At 34.3% G+C, this 26406-nt stretch overlaps 1 non-coding gene across 1 annotated transcript; it reads right to left on the bottom strand.

The window, feature by feature from the left end:
• Positions 1 to 21196: 21196 nt before the first annotated feature.
• Positions 21197 to 21303, bottom strand: LOC127199749 (U6 spliceosomal RNA). The gene has a single exon (XR_007832008.1). It is a non-coding gene; the product is annotated as a U6 spliceosomal RNA (small nuclear RNA).
• Between the last annotated feature and the right edge of the window lie 5103 nt (positions 21304 to 26406).

Genomic DNA, 26406 nt, shown 5'->3' with positions numbered 1-26406 from the left:
TACATAGGCCTGTTGTCCTCTTGGCCCTGGGTTTGTAATCAGTTGTACCTACAAGCAGGGTCAGAGGGGCAGACCAGCTATGAGCATTCTTTCTTTGCCTTTTACTAAATATAAAATGGTAGAGCTGAAATGTATAAGTTTAGCCTTAAAAAATGATTGTAATTTTGTGTTAGTCATCTCATCTCTGTCAGTATCTTCTACCTCACACATGAAATGAACTTTGATATAGCCTTCGACAGTTCATTATGAGTCTTTAATGAGATAATTTATTAAAGCACCAAGCCTAGGGGTTGACCCAGAGTATTTCTGTCTTCCAATATAATTTCTGCCAAGCAATTTCCTCCTGCATTTCATTAAAATGTACTAGCTATTTTAAGTTTTCAAATTAGATATTAAATATTTCAATGGTGCAGGGTTGTAATTGATATTTCACTAGAATATGTGGTGACTTTCAAAATACATTTATAGATATAATAAAGTTATAGAACCTTTAAAAGTAAGTAGTTCATGTGAAGAAGGATGTCAATAGAATTCTAGTTACTCTGATTCTATACAAGATAAGTGGTAAATATATTACAAATTCAAATCAAATTGTTCGTTATGGTTTTTTAATTTTATTATTGTATAAGAGCAAAATGAAATACAAGAGACTTTAATCCCTTTATTTATTCTTCATCTACAGATGTATTATCAAGTATGAATTACTTTAAATTATTCACACTGTGATATAAATGAATTGACAATCTTTACCTAAGAAGCATTTTGTGACAGGCTCCTATACAGTGTGAAAATGAACCTTGATTACAGTGTCTTAGACTATAAAGGCCATCAACTACAATATAATGCATGCCCCAATGTCCATTCTCTTGCTTCCATTTGCATTATTTTCTGGTATAATTCTTAATAAATATAGCTGTAGTATTTTTACTTTTTAAGGTTTACATTTAAGTAGTTAGTGATCATTTGTTAATTGTTTTTAATTGTCTTTTTTTTTTTTTTTTTTTTTAAAGATTTATTTATTATGTGTACAGATGTGCCTGCCCGCCAGAAGAAGGCACCAGATCTCATTATAGGTGGTTGTGAGCCACCATGTGGTTGCTGGGAATTGAACTCAGGGCCTTCGGAAGAACAGCCAAGTGCTCTTAACCTCTAAGCCATCTCTCCAGCCCTTTTAAATTTTTTTTTTTAATTTTTTTTTAATTACTTACTATGTATACAGTACTCTGCCTCCATGTACACCTGCAGGCCAGAAGAGGGCATCAGATCTCATTATAGATAGTTGTAAGCCACCATGTGGGTGCTGGGAATTGAACTCATGACCTCTGGAAGAGCAGTCAGTGCTCTTAACCACTGAGCCATCTCTCAAGCCCTTTAATTGTCTTATATAATTAATATAAGAATTATTTTAAGACCTCCAGAATTTTCTTTATTTTCCCTTTTCTATTAATATTTGAAGTAATACATAATAAATATTGGACTACAGTCTTTCATTTCACATTCATCTACAGAGGAAAGTGATTTGAGTAGGGTATGTTCAAGTGCAACTTGATGGTTTGGTTCTTCGAATAAAATCCATATATTGAAATAACAGTTGATGAAAGTAGGAAATCCAAATAAGAGGAAATCATACATGATGTAGCACAATAATGCTTTCATATAAAATAACTGAAGCAGAGCATTCTGGCACACCCAGGGAGGCAGAGGCAGGTAGATAGCTGTGAGTTTGAGGCCATCCTGGTATAAAAAGTGAGCCCAGGAAAGCCAAGGCTTCAAAGAGATATACTATCCTGAACCCATGCCCCAAACCTCCCAAAAAACAACCCAAAACAAAAGAAAAAATAAAACAAAAACCGAATTTTAAAAACTGAAAAGGTTCTTATAATAGTCATATGTATAATCATCATTGTATCAGAAATAATGATGAGGAACAATTCTTAAGAATGATGTCATTCATACAAAATAAATATTCATGCCATATTAACTATGTTTTGTATTAATATACCAAGATTTTATAAAGTAAGCATTTAATCCTCTTAAATATTGTATAACTGCAAAATAGCTTTAGAATTTTACATTTGTATTTTTCTATCTTCAGTCTGAGACTCTGTTATTACACACTTCGACAAATTAGTTCATTAGGTTTTCTTGATAAATGAGCCTGTAATCATTAGGGACTATCTACTTTATCCTTGGATGTCTTTTCTGAAGACCCATTTGCATGTTATTAATCTATTGTATGCATAGTTCTTGGATTTGTATTTGGCTGGTATATATCTGTTCAATCATTAAGCAATATCTTGTATATTTTAATCACATCCTTATATGTGCAAATAATTTAGACTTGAAATAATATAATGATTTCTGAATTTTTTTTTACTAGTTAAAGAGTTGTTTAATACATTTACACTATAATGTCTTAAAGCCCTAGACACACATAACACTTGAGATCTTGATATGTTACTGGTCTAAATTCAAATCTGAAATGCATTTGAAATATTTATCATTTGCTAATAATAAGCTGTGTCATGGATAATTTTGTATTGACTATCACTTGTAGAACAATATTTAAAGTACATATTAACATAATTGTTGTAATTAAATGTGATGTTTTATTTTCTCACATGGATGACAGAAAATGAAAAATTGTCTTCCTTATTAAAGTTAGAATTATATCAAGAAGTTCCTGTTTCTACCACATGTATCAAGTAAAACTGTTTTACATATATCCTTTAGGCTCCTTTCTTCCCATTTCTCTGTCTTTTTTTTTTTTAGACCGAATGTCTTAGCAAGTCTACTCTTACCTTATTAGCTACATTTTTTTTTTTTTTTTTTTTTTTTTAGTGGCTGGCTTGGGCTTAATAATTAAAAGGTTTAGTTTCTTTATGCTAAAATAACACTTTATTTCACATATTAATTGCAAAAGTTTCTTGTACCTAATCTTAGTTTTTTACTTTTTGTAACTTAACTTAAAGCTATATAACTCCCTTTCTGTTAGAAGCCTCCAAATATTTGTATTTTAAAATGTCCTTAATTCTATGAACACATATAGATTTCCACTTGGTCTTATTTTAATTTTACTTGATGAGTTTTAAAGCTTTCTTTTATAAAGTTAATGATGAATGATATTCTTAGGTTTACTTTTTTAATGTTATTTATTATAATGTATTTACATTATATCCCAATTCTTATCCCCTTCATTTTATCTTCCCATTCCCACCCTCTCTTCTAGACCTCTGATTGGGAGGGGGAGGTTCTATCCCACTGTCTGTCCATAGTCTATCAGGTTTTGTCAGGATAACCTGCATCCCCTTCCTCTGTTTGCCTGCAAGTCTGTCCTCATCAAGGGGCAGTGATCAAATTGCAGGCTTCAGACTGCATGTCAGAGATCCAGCTGCAGTCTCTGCCCACCTGCCCCGTGGAGAATGAGCTGTTCTTGGGCTACATCTGAACAGGGAGTCTAGGTTCTCTGCATGCATTGCTCTTGGTTGGTGCATCCAGTTTGTGCAGGCCCTCCTGTGTCCTGATCTGCCAGATGTGATCATCTCCCTGTGGAGCTCCTGACCTCTCCAGGAGGTTCTTCCACCCTCAAACCCCCACTCTTCCAGAGCACTCTCAGCACTCAGCCCAGAGTCCCAGATCTGTCCCAATCCCCGGCTGGATAGAGTCTCTCAGAGGACATATATGTTGAGTTAATATCTACTTAATAAGTGCATAAGATGATGTTCTTGAGAGTACCCTAGGTGGAGAGTGCAGGGAACTCACAGTTAGTGGCTCCTGGACCAGGGGCCAGCAGCAAACTCCTAGTTTGTCCCCTTCCAGTTGAGAAGAACCAGATAGGTGTTTTGAATCTAGCAGGTGGTACACTCACTGGTTAGGTTTCCTTTGGCCAGTTCTCTGTACCTCAAGAAGCCAGTACTTGGCTGAAGTATTCAGAAGGCAGGGTCCTTAATATTTGTGATTCCTGAACTGGAACCTGGGGAATTCTGGCCTATGTGGGGGGCGGGTCGAGTTGGTTCTGATACTACACAACTCCTGGGTTGTTCCCTTCAGTCGTTTTCACTTTCTCTGTTCCTCTGCTCCCTAGACATGGTATGAACTGGGTGATGCCATGTTGGATTCCTATGTTTAATTTTTCAAAATGTTTGTTTGGTGTTTGATTTTGAAAGTTTTCCAATGGAACATAATCTTCTGAGTATTGTTCTATTTTTCTCTCTTTACTACTCTTTCTGTTTTTCTCTTCTGTTTGACCTTACAGATTGTTATTATTATTGCTTTTATCCATTAACTGCCCTAGTTATAATTTGTGTTCTTTTTCTACCAGAAACATGTATCTTATACTTTTACTTAAACGATTTTTTATTTGGCTTATTTATTAATTTATTTATTAAGCCTTTAATTTGTTATATTTCACACACACAGACATAATGTTCATGCTGGTGTATCTGCATATTTGTTCATACATAGAGACCAGGTTTGACCACAGACACTTTCTTTGGTAACTTTACATTTTACTTTTTGAGGCAGACTCTCTCACTGTACTTGAAATTAATGCTTTCGCTATATTGGCTGTCTGGTAAAGCCTAGATAGCCTTCTCAATACACCTTACTAGAATTGCAGTAACAAAGGCATCCTGCCATGTTAGCTTTCATTTGGTTGCATATGAACTAATTTTCAAGTATTTAGGCAGCAATTTTGCACACTAAAACATCTCTCCAATTATCTTGTTAATTTTTTGGTCTTTTATATCTAGGATTTTGTAATGTGTAGATTATTGTCATGTTTTTAAAAATTAATTTTCTCCTCCTTCTCTTTATTATAGATGTCTAGTAGCATGCATGTATCCCATAAGTAATGTACTTCTAATCACATTGTTGCAGTTGTGCATTTACTTATTTTTTATGGTATAAGCTGATATTTCTTCATGTTTGCTATTAGCTATGAGAAGAATGACAGAACAAGAGTGAACAAAACATTAAAAAAGCATCATGGGATGAAAATTTATGGTTTCTGAAAAGTAAGGACCAGGTTTTTGTCAATTTTTTCTTTGCTATGGATGTAGATGAATGATAAATGATTTGGCTTTCATGATCCCACAAGTGAAAGAAAAGGAAGGTGGGGAGGGTACTGCTCTGAAATCAGAACTGATCAAGTATCTGAGGGAACGAGGCTGGAATTCTGGTATACAGTCTAAGTTCAAATTAAGTGTAAGTATTTGGGGAAAATGTGTCAAAATAAAATGTAAAAATAGAGCTCAAGTTGTTTTTCTGTTTTTGAGTACTAGCCCAAGGCCCGAAATTCAATACCCCATACCGCTAATGCAACCAAGTAAACAAACTAAAAAACATCCGTCAAAAGCATATTTTGTATGTAGTTGACAATTTATTGATCATTTCTCTATTTCCATCAAATCCATGTATTTATGTGCTAATTATTTATTAAGATTAATATCTGCTACTAACAACTTCACAATCCTAATCCTGACGCTTTTGGATCCACGTAGAAATAAAAATTGGAATTCATGTATACTTAAAATGATATCACTAAATCATCTTGCTTCAGCAGAGGCCAATGTTTCTTTCAGTTAGTTTATACTTGTAGAAATGTTGAGGATAATAAATGTAATAAAATTCTAAGAATAGGTCAGTTTAAAATGTTCTGAGATGAAGGGTCCATCTCGGTGGCTAAGTGCACATTGTGCATGGGCCAAAAGCAGGGTCTTAGCTTGCATCTTCTTTTTTGAGGGAGAGGGAGGATGAAATTATATATATATATATGTGTGTGTGTGTGTGTGTGTGTGTATCTACATATACATTTATATTATTACACATATGTACAATAAAATACCAACAGCTAGTAGAATTACGAAACAATCAGGAATTATATAAATGTTACATTCATAGTGTTTTGGGTATTTGTATTTGGGAACTTTGAAGAAAACATCTTTCCTATCTTCGCGCATCTAAAATTCTAAATGCAAATCAATATCTATAACATCTCATCTTTATTAACTTAAAACATTTATCTAGACCTAAAAACATCTTAACCCATAAACAACTAAGCCTAATTGTAATCTTCAACACTGAAAAAATTAGCACTCATTCTAATGACATATAAATGAGATTGTATTTATAATACACATTCATTCACTAATGTATGTGAATGTTTGTTTAGCAATCACAGTTGTCCAAATAATATAGAATAGTGTAAGTAATGAATCAATGACCAAGACACACAGATTTATTCAGGAGATTGACAGTGTAAGGTAGATTGTAGCTGATCAGTAAGCAAACAACAAAACATTATCATAGCACTTAGCGTACATTACAAAGGGAGTGAAGAAAGTGGCATTATTTGTATATCAGAAGGATATTAATCAAAGCGACAACGGAAAAAAACCATGAGGGATTAAGTAGGGATTATCTGGCTGTGGTAATTTATTGCAACAACTTTAAGTAATACAACAAGTATGTGTGTCAAGCCCTAAATTTCTAGGCTTTGCTGGTTTTTAACAGGGACATTTAAGGAGAGTCTTTCAATATTTTAACCATTTGTATTTGAAGGACAGTGGTCTATAAAGTTAGATGCTATTCTGCTGTATAACACAGATCATGATTATCAGAAGAAAGTAGGGCAAAAATGACACACTGAAATTAGCCTCACTGCTAATGACCTGAGTTGATTTTAGAATACTTGGTCCCTTTAACAGTAGGTAGAACAATGAGACAGTCTCTGTACAGGTCCACACATGGAACAACTGAAACACAGTCCACCTCAGTCCAAGAAGATAGGACACTGATAGCTCAGCAGACCTGCTCCTTTTGGGGACAGTGAAATCCGCACTTTCTGTGTCATAGCTTGTGGCCTCCCTCCCAACTTCCTACAGCTACATCAGAAGACAACCCTGGAAAGAACTTGCAATCCATAGGTCCCACTGCTACTCTTGACAGAAGCTGGTGAAGGGATACATAAGTAGAAGGACAGATCATAATAAATACATTTTATTTATTATGAATTATTATAATAAATAATTTTTAAGTGCCCACTGAGGCTAAAAAATTAAAGATTTGTCAGTACAACTGATGATTTAAAAAACAATTACAATTCTGAGACCAGATGTAAGTCTAGAGACTTAGATTATTTCATTACCCCTAAACATGTTCCCAGGAAAACACAAGCCACAGTCCTAGAATTCCTGTTTTGAGATGGAATATATATGTTAGAGCAAGCCCATGCATCCTTCAGTTTACCATATAATTACTTTCTAAGTGTTAAAATACATCCCTCTTCCACACACTTACTCTGTGGAGTTTGCTCATATTTGGTAAGGATGAGTGCAGGGAAAAAGTCTCATACCATGGACTATCTATTAATGATTATTACAACTTCATAACTGCCAAGAGATTAATTAAAGAATCCACTGTTGAAACTGAACCAGAGTTGAAATTTATTATCCAGTTACTGCTGCTTCATCTATCCACTTGTAGGGACAGTTCTCTAGGTACCTACCAACATTCTGCAGTGCACAAATCGTGTTAGGCAACATAGGCCATATTGAATAATTTACAAGTGTGATGTCTGTGTGTCTATAGTTTTGTAGGAAGCTCATTAAATAGGACCTGCCTTGTCTCGAGTAGTAAAGAGTGTAGCAAAGAGTCAGGAAAAACTTTTTTTAAGTGGTAGGGGTTATAGATTTAATAAAGTAATATTGGTCTTCATTACACAATTAAATAATTTCATCTTTTGGATGTTGGTTTGACAAATATACACTATTACAAAAAAGAGCCATTGCCAAGTATCTTAACATCCATGAAGCAAAAAAACGGAAGTAGAAAATCGGAGTAAGAAGAACTCCTTCAATCTGGATTATTATTCAAGTTTAACAATTCATTTCTTTTTTCCTTTTTTTAATGAGACTGTTTTTTATTTTTTACATGTACATTTATACCATTACACATATATATAATAATATACCTATAGCAAGAAGAACCATGACACAATCAGGAATTATATAAAGGTTACATTCTTAGTGTTTTGGCTATTTGTATTTGACAGCCTTGAAGAAAACATCTTTCCTATCTTGGTGTGTCTAAAATTATGAATATAAATCAATCTACTTCATATATTCTCATTATCAACTCACAACATCTATCTTTCTTATTATCTTAGAAAATATGGGGAAGGTTTACATTATTTTCATGGAAGAAAAAGCATGACTTTAGCTGCATGATCAAGACACATATTACATTCATGGGGATTCTTTATAGGTTAGGCAGATTTTATTACTATGTATTTGGTCACTAATACATAAAAAACTCTTTATAAGTGTTTTATTAGCCTACATACATGAACATGAGACTCTACTGCACACCGGGGGTTCATTCTTAACCTTGTCCTTCAATGCACAACTGCACAGAAGTTTGTGTCAGTAATAAGTTCAGCCAGATCTCAGGACAAGCAGAAACTCTGAACTCAACCTACATCTTACTTTATTTCTAAATTCAGAAATCGTTATGAGATTTCAATGCCTTTTTGTTCCTTGTCTCAACTTCTTTTGAAATTGAGGCCACACTGTAAAAACAAGTTGTCAACCTTGAAGAAAACTTAGCACAACGCTATATGTATGTATGTATATGCATATGAATGTGACATTAATATAATCCCTGATCATTTTGAAGTTCTCCTTGCTGTACGTAGTTGATTTTATACATGTGTAATAACATAGATGTATATTTAAAGAAATTAAAATATTAAAAGTAAAAAAAAATAAAAGTAAACAAATAAATAGAAAACAAGTAATCACCACTGGCTGGGCTCAAGTATCCTCTCCAGCTTGCTTTATCTTGGAAATTTTCAGTTCTTTCTGAATGGCCTCAATTATTTGATAAGAAATAGTATTTTATTTCATAATGACATTCCAGTTCTTTAAAAGTCAATTAGCCTTAATTTCAGGATGAGTTATTTGTGCTACTAAACACTGCTTTGTTTCCCCTGTAACTTCAGGAAGTTTGAATAGTGAATGTCTATTTGTTGAATAATATGATGGCAAAATGGGTGATATTTAAGACATTGAGTTAGTAACCATAAAATATGTGTTATTATCAAGAGATGTTATCCCTCTAGGAAGAATTATACATTTATTTCTATCTAATTTCTTAGAAGGATACAATAGGTCATTACCTGCTTTTGCATGTAGGAGAAAGAGAGTGAGTAAGACATTCATTTAGACAGTGTGTTTTGTGAAGTGGTAAAACACAGTAAATTACTTAAGCATATACTGTATATATACAGGAAAGCATGTGTTTGGGTAAACTGGAGGCTACCGTGGTAAAGTAGAAATGATTTGAGCTTTGAAATTATATAATTCATGTAGGATTCTAGGTCTCACTGCTTTCAACCGCTTGTTGCTGACATATTGATTTAATCTTTTATATTTGCTATGCATTGTTTTATAAATGGGAGTATTTGATCAAATTGTTTTGTAAGTATTAGTTAATTGGGTAAAATATGTAGCACAATTAATTGTTCAGCACAAACTCAAGTAAATATTTCCAAATTAATCATAAATGAACATTCTGGGGAAAATAACAATTTTTAAGCATTTTATTTTTACTGTGGTTAGTGTGTTTAATGTGTTTAGTGTGTTTAGTGTGTTTAGTGTGTGTGTGTGTGTGTGTGAGAGAGAGAGAGAGAGAGAGAGAGAGAGAGAGAGAGAGAGAGAGAGAGAGATCCTGATCACAGTCCTTTGTTTTCTGATTTTTATCCTGGTAGCTTATGCAAAAGCCTTTCTAACATTCTTGATATTGTCATACGTAATAGTAGACTTTGGATAGTCTAGGCTTTCGTCTATTGTTTTTGAAGTGTAATACACGATCTTGTAAGGAAAATAAAGTGTAAAAATGATAAAATTGTTTATAATGCAATGGAAAATTTGAATGTCTGGCTCAAGATTAATTATGATGAATTTTTGGACATCAAACAAATGATTAATTTAAGAAAGATATTGTCTCTTTAAAAATAATTAGAAGTAAAATTTCAATTAGTCATTAATAGTATTTTGAATTCATTTTTACCCTTTGAATGCTTGGGTAAAATTTTCACATGGTAGGTGTGCTGAATTTCCTAGAATGTCCTTTTCCATAATGATGTAAAAATTTGTCACAAGATCATGATAGTCAATGTTTATACCCATGTGAATTGCATTGGGGAAGCTGATGGCTCTGCATGTGTCTATAAATGTATTTCCACTAACTAAGGCAGAAGAACTTACATTTAGGTGGTCTGGACAAGGATGAGATAAATGAAGAAAATCATAAAACACAGCTAACAACCACCTTCTGGCTCCCTTCCTCCTGGTCTCTATAATTTGAGCTTCTCTGCTCCTAATTCTTTCCTTCAATAATGGACTGAAACTTCTGACACCAAGGTGTTAAGAGAAATATTTTCACCCTCCAGTTGCCTAGCTCAGGTACGGTCAAAATGGCAACCAACTGGATAATACAGAGAATGTGTGCATTTTCTTTTTATTTCCAAATAAATAAAGATTTAAAACATTTTTGTCTTATATTTTAAATCACATATATATTTTCATGACTAAATGTATTATTTTTTTATGATATAAAGGCATTGCGTGTGTTGTTCACAACAAATATATACATATATCTGTCATTAGAAAATGTTATTTTATTTTCTAATAATTCTTTTATAGAAACTGCAAAATATTGCAACATATTTTTTAAACTTGAATCTGTTTCCAGTTACACATATTCCATGGAATTTTTAGGTAAATTATTATTGACAATGGCCTTGCTTATTAAATGGTCTATGGTTATTTCCTTTAAATACAGTTATGCAGATGCTCTCATATAAGTGCGCTTTAATTTTGCACATGAAGTTTCAGTTTTGTTTTGTGATGTTTTTCTTTTGGAATATAAAATAGAAGTTAATAGTTGTCAGGTCCCAGCCTGTGGGAAAAATCGAATCAGGGTTCACGTGAAAGAGGGAATGGGGATTTAAAGTAGAATACAGAGACACGAGAAATAACGAATCAAGTCAGGACATTTCTGATCAAGATTCCCTTTATTGCCGACTAGCAGGAACATATATAGGGCAAGGTCAATAGGATCTATTCTTATCTCACTCACCCTAGCCCCTGGGCAAGAATGCAATAGCCTAAATCGCTCCCTGTAGAACTTCCTAGTTCTCTGAGTTCTCTTAGTAGTTCCTTATAAGAACTCTCTAGATCCTCTGGGTGGTTCCAAATTGAGACTTCTCTACTTCTTTCAAAGGTAAATAGTCCAAGGATAGCCTAGAACACAAGACCTGGTGGTGAGGTAAAGGTCAGCAACTCGAAGGTCACAGCATACAGCCTAAGCTCAGGGTTTCTGACATGGCAGAATTTGTCATGGGTCCCCACAAATAGTGACAGCACCCATTTCAATCTCAAGTTTCTTTGGCTCTAGTCTGTCATAGTCTACTTAAGTAGGCTCCTGTCAGCCTTCTGAGTTGTGAGGCAAGAATGCCCAAATAGACTATAGACCCTAAGTCTCCACAGAAAGCCACCTGCTACAATTAAAATCATTGTGTGAAAGATACATGAGGTTGATAAACTGAGTGTAGGTATGAAATCAGTCAATATGATCTGATTCTGGACCAGGCAAACAGACATGAGCAAGTACATCCCTGTTTCTTTAAGATTTAAGCTTTATATGTTTACTAAAAATTGATATGTTTTATCTCATTTTTTAGAAATAGATATTTTCTTTTTTTCTATTTATGTATGTGTGTGTGTCATATATTGTTGCACATACATCCATGTGTACACTGAGTTCACATGTCTTTCTCTAACATGCCCAAAATTACCTTTTGAGACAGTGTCTCTCACTGGACCTGAGACTGTCTGATTTTGTTAGACTAGGTGACCAGCAAGCCCTAACAGTCCTACTACCTCCACTACCTCAGTACATTAATTATAGCTATGACAAGCTACAGCAGTTTGTATGTGTGTAGTGGGGAACTAAACTCACATCCTTATGCCTGTGTGGCGAGCAAGCCGGCCACTCTGCTATCTCTTTAGCCTAATACATATCTTTTGGATAAACTTTGCTTAAATGTCAACAAACAGGCTTGTTACCTTATTTAGCACTGACTATTAAAACTTGTTCTAGAAAGTTGTATATTTTCAAGATTATAACATTGATTTTAAAGAATTTAAATAGAGACTAGTACTTGGCTAATGCCTTCACCGAGAATCTGAATACAGTGAGGTAGCTGGAAATTAGAGCAGAGATCCATCATTTCACCCTGATCCAAAATTTTGCCTGACTTTCTCTGAAGAAAAAATTTTATAATGGTATTATGATCTGTTATAATACTCACATCAGGACAAAGAGCACAGAAAGTGTTTAGAATTATCAGATTTTTACCTTGAGGAATAAACTTTAAAGTATATGCAATTGTGTGATTATAACACAATTACAACATTTTAGAGAGATATAAAATTAATTTGTCTTTGTTTGCAGAGAGTAACTGTCCTTTTATTATAGAGTAATTTTTATGAAGTTGAAATAGCTATTAGAAGAAAATCATAACTAAATTAATATACTTATATTTTTATCCATTGTTTGTTCACACATAGACACACAGACTAATATACACACAAGCACAATACACACACACGCATATATATATCATACACTTTAATATGTGTGCGTGTGTGTGTGTGTGTGTGTGTGTGTGTGTAAGCCTGTGTGTGTGTGTGTGTGTGTGTGTGTGTGTGTGTGATATATTAAAGAAAATTTACCATCAAAGATATATGAATGTGTCTCTGGGTGATTAGTGAAGTCAAATTTAAGTATAAAAGAAAGACCTTGTTAAGAAATATATTTACCTTTCATTGTTAATGTATATAAGAATAATTTGAAATAATGGAAAGAATTTCTGAGATCCAGAGCAAGTGTAGGATCATTTAAAGCTTCTTTGCATATGCAGCCATGGGTTATGAGACTGGAATTACTCTCAAATTGTCAGTTCATTTGGTTTTGTGTGAATTCATATGATATTTATAAAATTAAATTGATTAATATTATTTTAGAAGCTATGAAAATTGCTAACTTACATATATGAAGTAATTTTCTTATAACAATTGAAGCATATTAGATTATTTCAAGTTATTTCTTAAATATCTGCAAACTGAATTTGTCTGTCTTTATATGGGATGATTGACATATTTATTCTATTGATATGTATATTATAGACAATATACCAGCTTTAAATCAGTCAAATCATGCACACGTCAAGGGCAGAGGCAAATATGTAATCTTCTATATTGTTATGCCTGCTTAGAATTAATTAATTAATTTTCATCATTTTACAATAGAAGACTTCCATTTGTTTCTGATCATTAGCACACAGAAGATGGGTTATCTGATTTATTATATCACATAATGAGAATAGTAATTAACTTTTATTGCTTATTTAAAGAGTTTATCGGTGTGTTCAGTTTTTGCTTGAATTCTGCTTAGTAAATGCTTGGACGATGAGAAATTACTGTCCATACTCAAGTTGACTAGGCTATTGTTTGTTCCTTTAGATGACATTTCATTTTAGGACCTGAATGATATTTGTTCCACTCCTGTCTCTGAAGAGGAGTTGGCTATTGGGATGGCTCCCCTGACAGTAATGCTCCTCCATCTCCGCCTTCCACGTACTTACTAGTTTCATTATCTTATTTCCTGACTTCTCTATCCATTGAAGGTTCAAAACTGTTGGCTCTGCTTTCTGTGTGAAGTCTTTCTTACTGACCATGTACCTTAAGTGCCTGTCTTAGTTATGGTTTCTATTGTTTTTAAAAGACACCATGAGCACAGCAACTCTTATAAAGGAAAACATTTATTGAGGCTGGCTTAGAGTTTCAGAGGTTTACTACCTTGTCATCATGGTGGGAAGCATGACAGCCTGCAGGCAGACAGATCGCTACAGAAGGAGCCAAAAGTTCTACATCAATATGTGTAGGCAGCAGGAAGACATTGAGACACTTCCTTCAACAAGGGCCAGACCTCTTAATAGTGCCTTTTCTTATGGGACTATACAGGCCTTTTTTATTCAAACTATCACAATACCTGGGTTGCCTATGTAGACCTCAGCTATACTGATTCCAGAATGGCACTTCCTTCTTTTTTTTTTTTTTTTTTAATTAATTTATTCTTGTTACATCTCAATGTTTATCCCATCCCTTGTATCCTCCCATTCCTCCCCCCCCCATTTTCCCATTATTCCCCTCCCCTATGACTGTTCTTGAGGGGGATTACGTCCCCCTATATATTCTCATAGGGTATCAAGTCTCTTCTTGGCTACTTGCTGTCCTTCCTCTGAGTGCCACCAGGTCTCCCCCTCCAGGGGACATGGTCAAATGTGAGGCACCAGAGTATGTGAGAAAGTCGTATCACACTCTCCACTCCACTGTGGAGAATATTCTGACCATTGGCTAGATCTGGGAAGGGGTTTAAAGTTTACCTCCTGTATTGTCCTTGGCTGGTGCCTTAGTTTGAGCGGGACCCCTGGGCCCAAATCTGCCTATCATATTGTTCTACTTGTAGATTTCTAGGACCCTCTGGATCCTTTTATTTTGCTGTTCTCCCATGCGTCTCTCATTTAGAGTCCCAATAGGATGCCTTCCCCTCTGTCCCAGTTTCCTGGTAAGTGAAGGCTTTCGTGGGACATGCCCCTTGGGCTAGTATGCAGATATAAGTGAGTATATACCATTTGATTCTTTCTGCTTCTGGGTTAACTCACTCATTATGATCATTTCTAGCTCAATCCATTTATCCACAAATTTCGGGAATTCCTTGTTTTTAATAGCTGAGTAGTATTCCATAGTGTATATGTACCACAGTTTCTTTATCCACTCTTCTACTGAGGGGCACTTCCTTCTTAAAAGTCCTTTTAACACATTTACTTTCTTTCATTCTTTTCATCCAATCAAATATTTGTCCATCCTTTCATTGGGAATTTCATATACTTTTTATAAGCCTGTGTATCACTAATGTTTTCCTAGTGAGCATGTTGAAATATGTAAAGCAAATTAAATGTTAAAATGTGACATTTTACAAAATGAGAACTTAAAACCCAAATGAAGAAATCTATACCATGGATAATGAACCAAATTATGATTGTGTAGAAGGATCTGGTAGTAACACATTGATGAGCACCAGTGTGGAATCAGGTGAGCAAGGTCAATGCTGAAGAAGACATGTTCAATCAAAACACAATGCTTTCTTTGATCAGTGACTATTGAGTAAATACTGACTGATGACTGTAGTTGCAGCAGATAACATGATAAAGACCCCCTTGTATATAATATATCAGTGTAAACAACCAATCAAAGGCATGTATCAGACGTCATAATGAGGATGTAAAGTGCACACCAATAGGGCCATGCACGAACACTTTAATCAATGAGCATTACTCTCAGGGAGTGTGAAGAAGGAGACACATAATGGAAAGAAAAGTTTGAAAAGGACTGGGAATTCTATGAAATGTTGGGAGAGAGGAGGAAACTACAGGCAGCACTGCCTTAACATGTGAGAACTCTATGCCTAGCAATAAACTTTGGGATATTACTCATGACTGATTCTGGCTAGGGAAAATTGTCACTGGAGAGTGTATTTAAGAGTTCTGCAAAGTTTTCACTATGGATGCAGCTCACTTGGTAGAATACCGAGTAATCCTAGGCAGTAGAGGTGAGAAGATCAGCAATTCAAGGCATATCTGTTCTAAATGAGACCCTGTCTCACTAATGAATAAATGAATAAGAAATAAATGCATGCAAACTAAAATATACTTTCTTGGACCTCTAATAAAAAATCCTTAAGTTTCTATGTTAGGTATAGTTCTAAAACTATAATTATTTTGTTACCTGTACAAACAATGAATGGATGTCCATGTGATTTTTACACCATATTTCCTTAGGGTTTGTTTCTAAGTGGCATTGATATTTATGACACCAGTAACCCCAAACACACACACACACACACACACACACACACACACACACACACACACACACACACACATACACACACACCATAAGCATAAATGTGTTCCCGCACAACCTGATCTGACCTTCCTAGAGTCAATGGAATTCCCATTAGGCTGTAGAAAGCACATTTAGATCTGCCATTGAGACCTTTCTTAAATATATTATTTTATTCAGTTTTAATAAGACGGATTATACAAGTTTTTGAGAGCACTTGAGAGGGAAGAAGTCTATAAAATTCCCAAATAGATATTTTCTTTCCAAACAAATTTATACCTTTAAGAATATGTAGGAAAACATTTCACAGGCCACAGTACAAAACAGCTATGGCAAAATAGCAAACAGTGTGTTCAGAAAGCTCCTTTTGGGAATGTCAATGGGTAAGAGAAATGGGGTATATTACTTATACCCCATCTACATTAGACACAAACAGGAACCTCATACAGAGCATAGAACCCTGGCAATCCTGTAACACAGTGCCCTGGATTTAAAACTTTTTGGTAATTTTATAGGGTGTGTGTGTGTGTGTGTGTGTGTGTGTGTGTGTGTGTGTGTGTGTGTGCATGTCATATGTGTTTCTTCTTCACAGTTAATTCTTCAAGTAAAAATATTAAAACATTCTGCAATTAAACTAAATTTTAAGAAACTGCAAACTTATTTTCCTAAATGTATGTTCTGTTTTACACTTATAAACTCTAGAAAATCCCATCACTTCCATATCCCTACCAACTCCTCCCTGCCTTTCCCCTTGGGTAACCCTGGAAACTCTCCTGCAGTTTGTAGTGCAGATTTAATTTTTTGTCTGTAAACACGCAGATTGAAACTTTTTCACATGCTGGCTTCGCATCCTGTTCATTGAGTCCCCAAGAAATGACTTGTCTTCCCAATGACAGTCATTTGGTTCAGTTCAAATGCTTTGTTCAAGTGTATGAGACTATTATTTCCATTGTCTTGATAGACCTGTATTTTAACTTCTTATTAGCCCACTATGCAACATGGAAATATATTGCTCTAAATATAGTTATCCTTTCATTTGCTCAATAGAAAACACAGATTTAAGTGAAATATATATATTTTTACTTTTATTGATTGTACCTTTTGCATCATACCTAAGACAATTTCCTCTATTCCAAGATACTTGTTTTTTCATCTAGAAAATTGACACAGGCATATTAAGTACTCAGCCTTTTAGGTTGTGGCTTGTTTGAGCAGTTTGTTTTCCTTGATATTTTCTTCTTCCTGTCATAACTTCTCCCTGGGAATCAGAATTCAGCATGTTTTGTGCCTCTTACAGGTGCCCCATTCATACGATGTTGGGTGCTGGCATCTCTGTTTGGGTTCCCATGTTACTGGACAAGGGATACTGGGTAAGAGGTATCCTTGAGCGGAACAAATTCCAGTAGTGTGTTATTTTTGCCACTAGACTGTTGTCGGGACTCTGTGACTTTCCAATCTCTAGTCAGTAATTCTCTACATTCAGTGCATAGGATTTTCTGCTGCCTTTTTTTCAAAGCAGATAATTATTTCCTCTTTCATTTCAGCAGAGTCTTCACATGTCTTATGGTGAAAATATGTTAGTTTCTCAGTAAAAGAACAAGCAGATAGCTTCCTCCTTCCCCACAGTGTTAACCACAGTTCTCCTTCTGGGAAATCTATTGAGACTTCTCTTGGTTTTTAGGGCTTCTTCTGGCTGAGGTAAATGTTTGTGAAAAATAGCTGTTAGTAACTCCGAGTAGCTGCAAGAAGATCCAACTCTCAGGCCAACCTGTGTTCCATTTTCAGCAACTTCTGAATTGTTGAAATGATCTCTTGTTCTTTGGCTACACAGCCTATTTCACTAGTAGGAACTAGTGTTTTCAACCTGTTCTTGTGTGGTAGAGCATGCCTCCTAGATATCGCAGTAAGACCTAACCCCAGAACCTCAGATTTCTTTTGGTTTCAATACAATCCACGCAGTTATCAATCTTGTTTGGTCTTGTTAAATCACTTTGCTGCCGTCATAGCTTTCTCTACTGAATGGAATGGTTGGCTCTTTATTCATACGAGAGGCAGTTAAGTGATAGGAACTTGACAGCAGCATATTCAAACAAATCAAATAATTAATACATTAATTCCAGTAATAGCTTAAATGTTACATGCATTCAAGGTATTTTAAAATGAAAATATCTGTAATGTACATTTCCCAAAGTGCAAAATATGTTATTGCTGTTTTAAATGCCTTGAAAAATTAAAATCTAAAGATAAATTGGGTTTCGGATTATAATACTTAAATGGTATAACATAAAATATAACTTATAAGTATAAATTTATTAAACTAGAGAAACAACCAGTGGCTACAGTGAATGCAGAAATCAATTAGATGCACAATGTTCAAATTTTACTGAAAAAATGGAAGTTGTCAATTATTTTGATATTTGGTTTATAAAATTAATACGTGTGTGTGTGTGTGTGTGTGTGTGTGTACGTGTGTGTGTGTGTGTGTGTGTGTGTGTGTGTGTACCCCTGTGAATGTGTGTGTGTTGGCCAGAGGTAGATGTCTGATGTCTTCCTCAATCTTTCCCCCTCTACCTATAATTTTTAATGCAAGTTTCTCACTAAACCTGGACACCAGCAACTGTCTGGACTTCTGAGAAATGAGTTATAGAGGTACTCCTCTATCTGCTTCTATAACACTGGAATTATGGTACAGCCTGTGCGTAAATGCACAAGAGAACAGAGTCTCTGCAGGTCAGAGGTGAAAGACTCCCTTGGAACTTGGTCCATATAGGAGCTGACTATGTACAAGTGAACTTTCTACATGGATTCAGCTTCAATTCCTTCCTCAACTTCCTTCGTTGACGTTCCTTCATGACTGGCTTGAGCAGGATGTAAAAGCCAAATAAACCCTTTCTTCCCCAAGTTGTTTTTAGTAATTGTGTTTTTAAAAATATTTATATTTTTCTTTTTTTTGCTTATTCTATTGTTGATATTTTGTTTTAATTATAGTTCTCTTTCCAAACTCTAGTCTCCTTCATATATATGGTATTGTTTTTCGATTGTTATTGCATGCATATATGTATGCAGTGTGTGTGTGTGTTTGTGTGTGTGTGTGTGTGTTTGTATGCTACATTCCTAAATACAGCCTGTTAAGTTGGTATAATGTTACTTGTATGTATGTTCTAAGGACTGACCATTTAGACCTGGACAGCTAATTAGTGATCTCTTGACAAAGGAAGGTTTAGCTAACTAAAGTTCTCTGTGTAGGATTGAGGCCATGTATGGTTTTTGGTATCTAGTTTTGCACGTCCATTGCTGTCATCGTTGTTCGGCTCATTGCTGGACATCAGTGTGTTGTCATCAATGTGATGAGAACTTAAAAGTACAGTTTCTGATTTTTGTTTGTTTGTTTTTGGTTTTTGGTTTTTTGAGACAGTGTAGTAGCTCTGGCTGTCCTGGAACTATCTTTGAAGACCAGGCTGACCTCAAACTCAGAGATCCACCTCCCTCTACTTCCACTTGGCTAGTTTCAGATTTTCAAGGGAGACATAACATCACACTATATTCATTGACCCTCATATTCTTACAGGCCTTAAACAGAGCCATCTGTAGTGTTTCCTGAGCATTATGTGAAGGATGACTTTGTAGATGTATATATTGTGATTGGGTTCTGTAACTATTTTTTCTTTGCTTTTTGTTTTTTGTTTTTTTTTTTGTAACAGTTTATACCTAAGTGGCAAAGAACAGGAATAAATAAGTTCCCTTCAAGTGATGAATAACAAGAAATGTATTAGGTGGATTCATAAATAGAATATTATTTAATTATAAAAACAAGTGGTGTATGGAGATATCAAAAGATCTGAGTGAACCTAAAATGCATATGACTAACAGAAGGCAGCCAGTTTGAAAAGATCACAAACTTCCCAATTTAACCCATACCACTGCTGGAAATGCAAAATAATAGACAAGCCAAACATCATTGGTTAATAGGAATTTGAGGAGGAGCAAAATTAAATAGGTAAAGAAAGTAAGCCGACAGCATTTCAACAATCCTAGATGCCAAAGCTATTTCTTAATCATAACCAATAAGCCATCTGCTGAAAGTGATTTCAGTAAAGCAAGTACATATGTTTAATGCATTACTAGTTTATTCTACAAATAAAGACAAGTGAAGATGTATAACAAATATTTTTAATATTTAATGTTTCTCCCGCAATGTCATGCTAGTGAATTTTTATGGCAAACTGATTTTTCTGACTATTTAACATATATATATGCATATATATATATATATATATATATATATATATATATATATATATATATATATAAAATCTAAGCAAGGTTGGTAAACAGTAGCTGTGATCTGTTTTCAGATTAAATTGGAGAAATAAATAAAGCATTAATCTTGTTTATGTGATTTCCATGTTTTCACTTACACTTACATAATGACAATAAAGCAAAAGTGAAGCAACTATTTCTAATCTGTCATAATAATTAGATGCATAAATAGCAGCTATTCATAAAAGACTGATGATCGCACACTAGTACAGTAGAAAATCTTTTCTTAGATATTTCAAATAACTATAATTCCAAAACTGAAAGTGATTTTGGATATTTGGATACTGTGTGGTTATAAATAGGGAGATCTCCACAGCTCTGGACAAGGATTTTTAGTTCAAGTAGTGAATTTCTCTCACATTCTGTGAGAGACACTGACAGAAATAAGGCAGTGAGGGCAATGTAGGAATACCCCTGATGTCTCCTCAGGCCTCAGCATTCATGTGCACAGGTCCTTACGCAAACTACAAACACAGATGCATCCATGCACCAACACACAGAAACATAAATCCCACACCATCTCTTTAAGGGAAAACATTTGTTACTGAAGTAAATCAATCAAATCAGGTTAATTATTTCCTAAAACGTCAGACAGCATTTTAAATTTCATATAATATTAACAGGTATCTCAAGTCTCTGGTTTTAAAAATCATGGTACACAGGTAAGGTAAACACTCTATATTCAGGTTGTCAGTTGAGCAATGAGTTTTTGTGTCTACTATTTCTTTTTAAATTTTCTTTATTTAATTTTTTAAATATAATATACTTGATCATATTCTTTTCCCACATCCAACTTCATCCAGATCCTCTCCACTTTTCACCTCCCCAATTATCATGTTCTTTCCAAAAATATGAAACATTTTGTGAATTTGTGTGCCAACTCTGTGCAGAAGTCATGTTAATTTTCTCCATTTTACTCCATATTTAGTACATATGATCCTGACATGAGCATGTCTAATACATCTTTTTTAACTTTTGCATTCCCTCTTATTGTACTTCTTTATACATTAAAGAAAAATTAGGCTGAGTAATTGAATAAGAGTTATTATTATTTTGACAATATTTAATAGCATAGTAGTGAATGGAAAATATTATTCAATGAGGAGATTTCAATGTTCTTGACAGCACTTAAAAAATGGAGTTAATGACACATCCTGAAAAAATGAGAGTTTTACAGTTACAAATACCTTAAAATATTATTTAATTAAGACCCTAATATTTTTATGATCCAGGAATAGAGAACACAAATATTTTAAAATAATAAGTATTATTTTATGTTACAGTTGTAAAGGATGGTAAATTGTTGGGCTGAGAAGAAGTCTCAGTGAGTAAAAACACCTGTTGCACAAGCCTGAACACCTGTAGTAAATCCACAGCACTCACGCCTATAACCACAGCCCTGTTTTGGTGGAGCATGCTCTTCAACAGTAGCTTCAGTTCAAGGACAGACCTTGACTTAGAGGGAAATGGGCAGAGTGGTCAAGTAGAATAACTACTGACTGCCTTTTCTACCCTCTGGGTGTATGTATACACAAGTGTGCAGCTGCACCACACAGCGTTCATTCAAATAAGCATTAACAATAAAGCGCACACCAATAAAAAAAGAATGCAACTAATGGGGAAAGCTCCATGAGTGCGATCTGCAGGTGTGGTGTTAACAGAGGAGCTTTGTATAGTATGTGGAAGTCTAGGGTAGTTCTCTACATAATATCATCACTTTATAATATTGCTACGTCATCACTTTTAAATGTGACCGCTTAACAGGGGAAGATACGCATATCCCATATTGAAGGTTTATATTTACCCTGAATAATTGAACTTGAATGACACAATTATGGAAATATAGCTAAGATCAGGGCTTTGTAAAATTTTGATTGTATAATTCCAGTTAATATACCTCAGCACAATAGTATTGGTCGCTCAGAAACAGACACTGATAACTTCTATTTCAGGAAAATAAGTGTTTAAAAATTTATACATTAGCATGGCACTTACTTCATTCATTTCTGGTAATAGTTAACTTTGTTGTGAAATAATTAAGAAGTAATTAAGTTAGATGAATTATAACTTCCCATTTACATTTGAATTAACATGATAAATGGTTTAAAGAGTTATATTTTTCAAGTCATAAATGAATTTTTCCTGGAAAAATTCCCTTTGTGAATGTATGAATCACTGTTTCTTATAAAGTTTTAGAAAAGCATGTAATAATTTAATTGAGTTACAAAGGTTATAAATAAAAAATTGTGTTCTACATAAATCTAATTAGGATAGTTATGCAAATATTAAATATACTTCAAATAAAAAAGTCTGAAAGCAGTTTCAGTAAATAAATGTACGAAGCCCTATTTCTTTTTTAATTTTATGATATATTTTGTTTCATATAATTTGCAAAAGCTCAAAACAACCCAAAACTTCAGCATGGAGAAAGGAAAGTGGGCACAGACTCACCGCGGCCAAAAAGTTTTTCACAATAGATGGAACTGGCAGAGGGACGATCAGTTTTCTTCGTTAGAGTGATACTGGGTATATAATCCACACCACAGGGTACTATGTGTAAATAGTGTAGAAAGATTAAAACAAAAATAATACCATTATAATCTCTTATTTACTTTGGAAAGATTTAAAATATCAAGAGAAAATGTTATGTTAAAGATTAAAACTATAATGGAATTTTAAATGATACATTTGCTGTAAATTTTGGTTTTAAAGTGTATAGTACAGAAATAGCTATCAGTAACAAATACAATAAGAGAAAACAGGAATTCTCAAGTTTCTTTCTAAGTGCTTTGTAATTTTTGTTCCGGCTTCTATTCCTTTTGTTCTGATTGTCTTAGTCACACATACAAATTTTAGAATAACCATGGTTCCTAATTTCAACTTGACAAATCATTGGTATTTTTCATAAAAATTGAAAAATAAAATACAATTTTAATACCACTTGAAAAGCTCTCCTGTTCCTTTAGGTTATCCCAGTGTATCTCCATTCACTTGTCCAATGGCAGATGCTGGAAAGTCAGTGCATCATGGCTGAAATGATGGAGATGCCGAAGGAAACCGGTGAGTCGCTCCTCCCCACAAGAATACACATGTACGTACTGCGTTTATAAGTTTGCATAGCCAACTATTCAAAGTTTGCATAGCCAACTATTCAAATCAATCAGTCTGTAATATCTTTTCATAAGTGGACCCAAACTCACTTCATAGTGACTGAAATTATCAGTTTGTGTTGAAATTGTTATGGTAGTTCTAATGAAAAGTGTTTGGCCACAAACACAGGGAAATGGGGTGGGGGTGAGAAGATAGGAGGAACGGAAGGATACAAGTGATGGAGTGATGGGAGAACAATTGAGTTGTAATCTGAATAAATTAATAAAAAAAGAAATATAAGATGACCTCTAAATTATGTTAGACTCTGTTGCTCTTTTTATTTTTTAAGGTTTATTTATTATTATACAGTATTATATATTTTGGATATTAGACCTTTGTCAGATGTAGGGTTGGTGCCTGCATACCAGAAGAGGGCACCAGATCTCATTATAGATGCTTATGGGCCACCATGTGGTTGCTGGGAATTGAATTCAGGATCTTTGGAAGAAAAGCAAGTGCTCTTAACCTCTGAGCCACCTCACCAGCCCCTGTTGCTCTTCCTTAATTCCAAAGGAAGTCTTTGCTTTGACAATTCTATTGTTTAGATAGAATCTTCAAAGGTTTCTTCATTGAAGTCTCAAGTCATGTAGTCTGAGCGGTGACAGATCCTACAGGAGTTGGTGTCTATTGAAATAAAATTAATTTAAGAGGTGTGTGTTGGTATCTGGCCAGTCTTCCTCTCTCTTGTTTTCTTCTTCATTGCTGTCTTAGTTAGGGTTTTAGGGCTACGAGCAGATACCATTACCATGGCAACTCTTATAAAGAAAAACATTTTATTGGGACTGGCTTATGGTTTCAAAGAGTTATTCCACCGTTTCATGGCGGGAAGCATGGCAGCATGCAGACGGGCATGTTGCTGGAGAAGGCGCTGAGAGTTCTCCATCTTGATCTGCAGGCAGGAGATGTGACTGACACACTATGTCTACCCGGAGCATATATGGACCTCAGAACCTGTCTTCACAGTGACACTCTTCCTTCAATCAGGCCATATCTTCTCCAAAAAGTCCAGACTCAATCCAGTAAGGCCATACCTCCTAATAATGTCACTCCCTATGGGACATCATTCAAACACATAAGGGTATGGGGGCCATTACTATTTAAACCACCACAATTGCTACATGGTGAAGAACTTCCTCATACATGCATTATGTCAAACTGCCCTACAATACCATAGGCTCAAATACAATAAATTAACAAAGTATATAATGAGACCTTCCAGAGCTGTGACCCAATGTAAACCTTTCTCTTTATAGTTTAATTATCTCCTACATTTTGTTACAGCAATAAAATGTTGACACAGGGAAGTAAGAAAAAAAAGGAAAGAAACAAAGAAACAAAAGAAAAGAAAAAAAGAAAGAAAATTTCTACATAATTGGGTAATAATACTTACAGTGATCTGTTTGTTTAAACTAATTTTTCAATACATATATTTTACAAGTTAAACCTAACTTATAAACTCATATTAATTAATAAATTTGTATTTCAATTTCAAAAGAGAAGTAATTTAAATATTTGATACATTGTGTCTATTATATTAAATAGATAGAGCATAAAATAAAGTTATAGTTTTCCTGCTATATTATTCTTTCTGATAGCTTCTTTAAGTACAAATAATATAATAAAATATTATTTTTTATATTTATACATGATATGTTTTAACACATACACTCTTATACCAAAATACTTCCCAGCAAGTACTTGGATAATCTACCAGGAGCTCCAATCTTGTAGAAAACAGTTTCTTCTCATTGCTAAAAATCACCAGAATTTCATGGATAAGGGTGAGGTTTTCTACCCAAATTTCCATGCTGAGATTTCTTCTGGCTTGGACTTGTCTTCTTTAGTATAACAATTAATTAATAGTTTATTGACAATGATAATATTTTCCTTGTTAACTTTTATTTATTTATTATAATTTATGTTGTCTTCTCCTTCATTTTTGGTTTTTAAATTTTCCAAGCTTTTTTGTCACATCTCACCTAGAATTATTTTGTAAGTTGAGATATTTTCTTTTTAAAATTGCTTTAGCCTCCACTTGACTAATTTGGTGGTTTTTATCTCATAATTTGAAAGGTTTAGACCCGTATGTAGTTGTTGGTGGTTTTTTCCATTTTTAATTATATTTTATTATTTAAAACAATTACTAAATTTAAATGTAATTTAAAATATCCTTTTCATCTCCCAATTCCTTCCAGGTCCTTTTCCCTTCTCTACCCCAACAAAAAACCAATTAAAATAAAATAAAATAAAATAAAATACAACAACATCCTTCCCCCCCAAAAAAGTAGCCACAACTGTAACAAAATAAAAGCACATATAGAAATGGGTGGAGTCCATTGTATGTTGGTCAACTACCACTGAAGATGTAAAATATCCTGGAGACATTGATTTTTTTCCAGTGTCACATAATTGAAGAATACCAATTTTACTTCTTACAGAAGTTATAAGTGACAACCCAATTGTTAACCTTTACATTAGAGGCTAGGTTTTCATTCATTATTCATGTCATTTTGAATATGACAATATAAAGTTAAGGCAAACCAAGAGAAAAAAAAAAAAAAAAAAAAAAAAAAAAAGAACCAAAAGATGGCACAAGAATCAGAGACACAATCGTTGTTGCACTCCGGAATCCATAAAAACACTAAATTGAGGGCAAAATACCTATGTAGAGGACAGAGTTCATACCTGCGCAAGCCCTGTGCCTCCTGCCTCAGTGTCTGTGAGTTCATATGAACTTTTCTCATGCTGATACGGAGCGCCTTTTGCTTTTGGTGTCCTCCATCTGTTCTGGTACTTACACTCAGCTTCCTCTTCCATGGTTTACCTGAGCTCTCAGGAGATGGATTTGATAGAGACATTCTTTTGAGGTGTGAATGTTCCACGGTTCCACAGTCTCTATGTAATG

Source organism: Acomys russatus, chromosome 15 (genome assembly GCF_903995435.1).
Source record: "Acomys russatus chromosome 15, mAcoRus1.1, whole genome shotgun sequence".
Lineage (NCBI taxonomy): Eukaryota > Metazoa > Chordata > Mammalia > Rodentia > Muridae > Acomys > Acomys russatus.
Note: the sequence above shows the minus strand (reverse complement) of the source record. Positions and strands in the feature narration are given on the sequence as shown.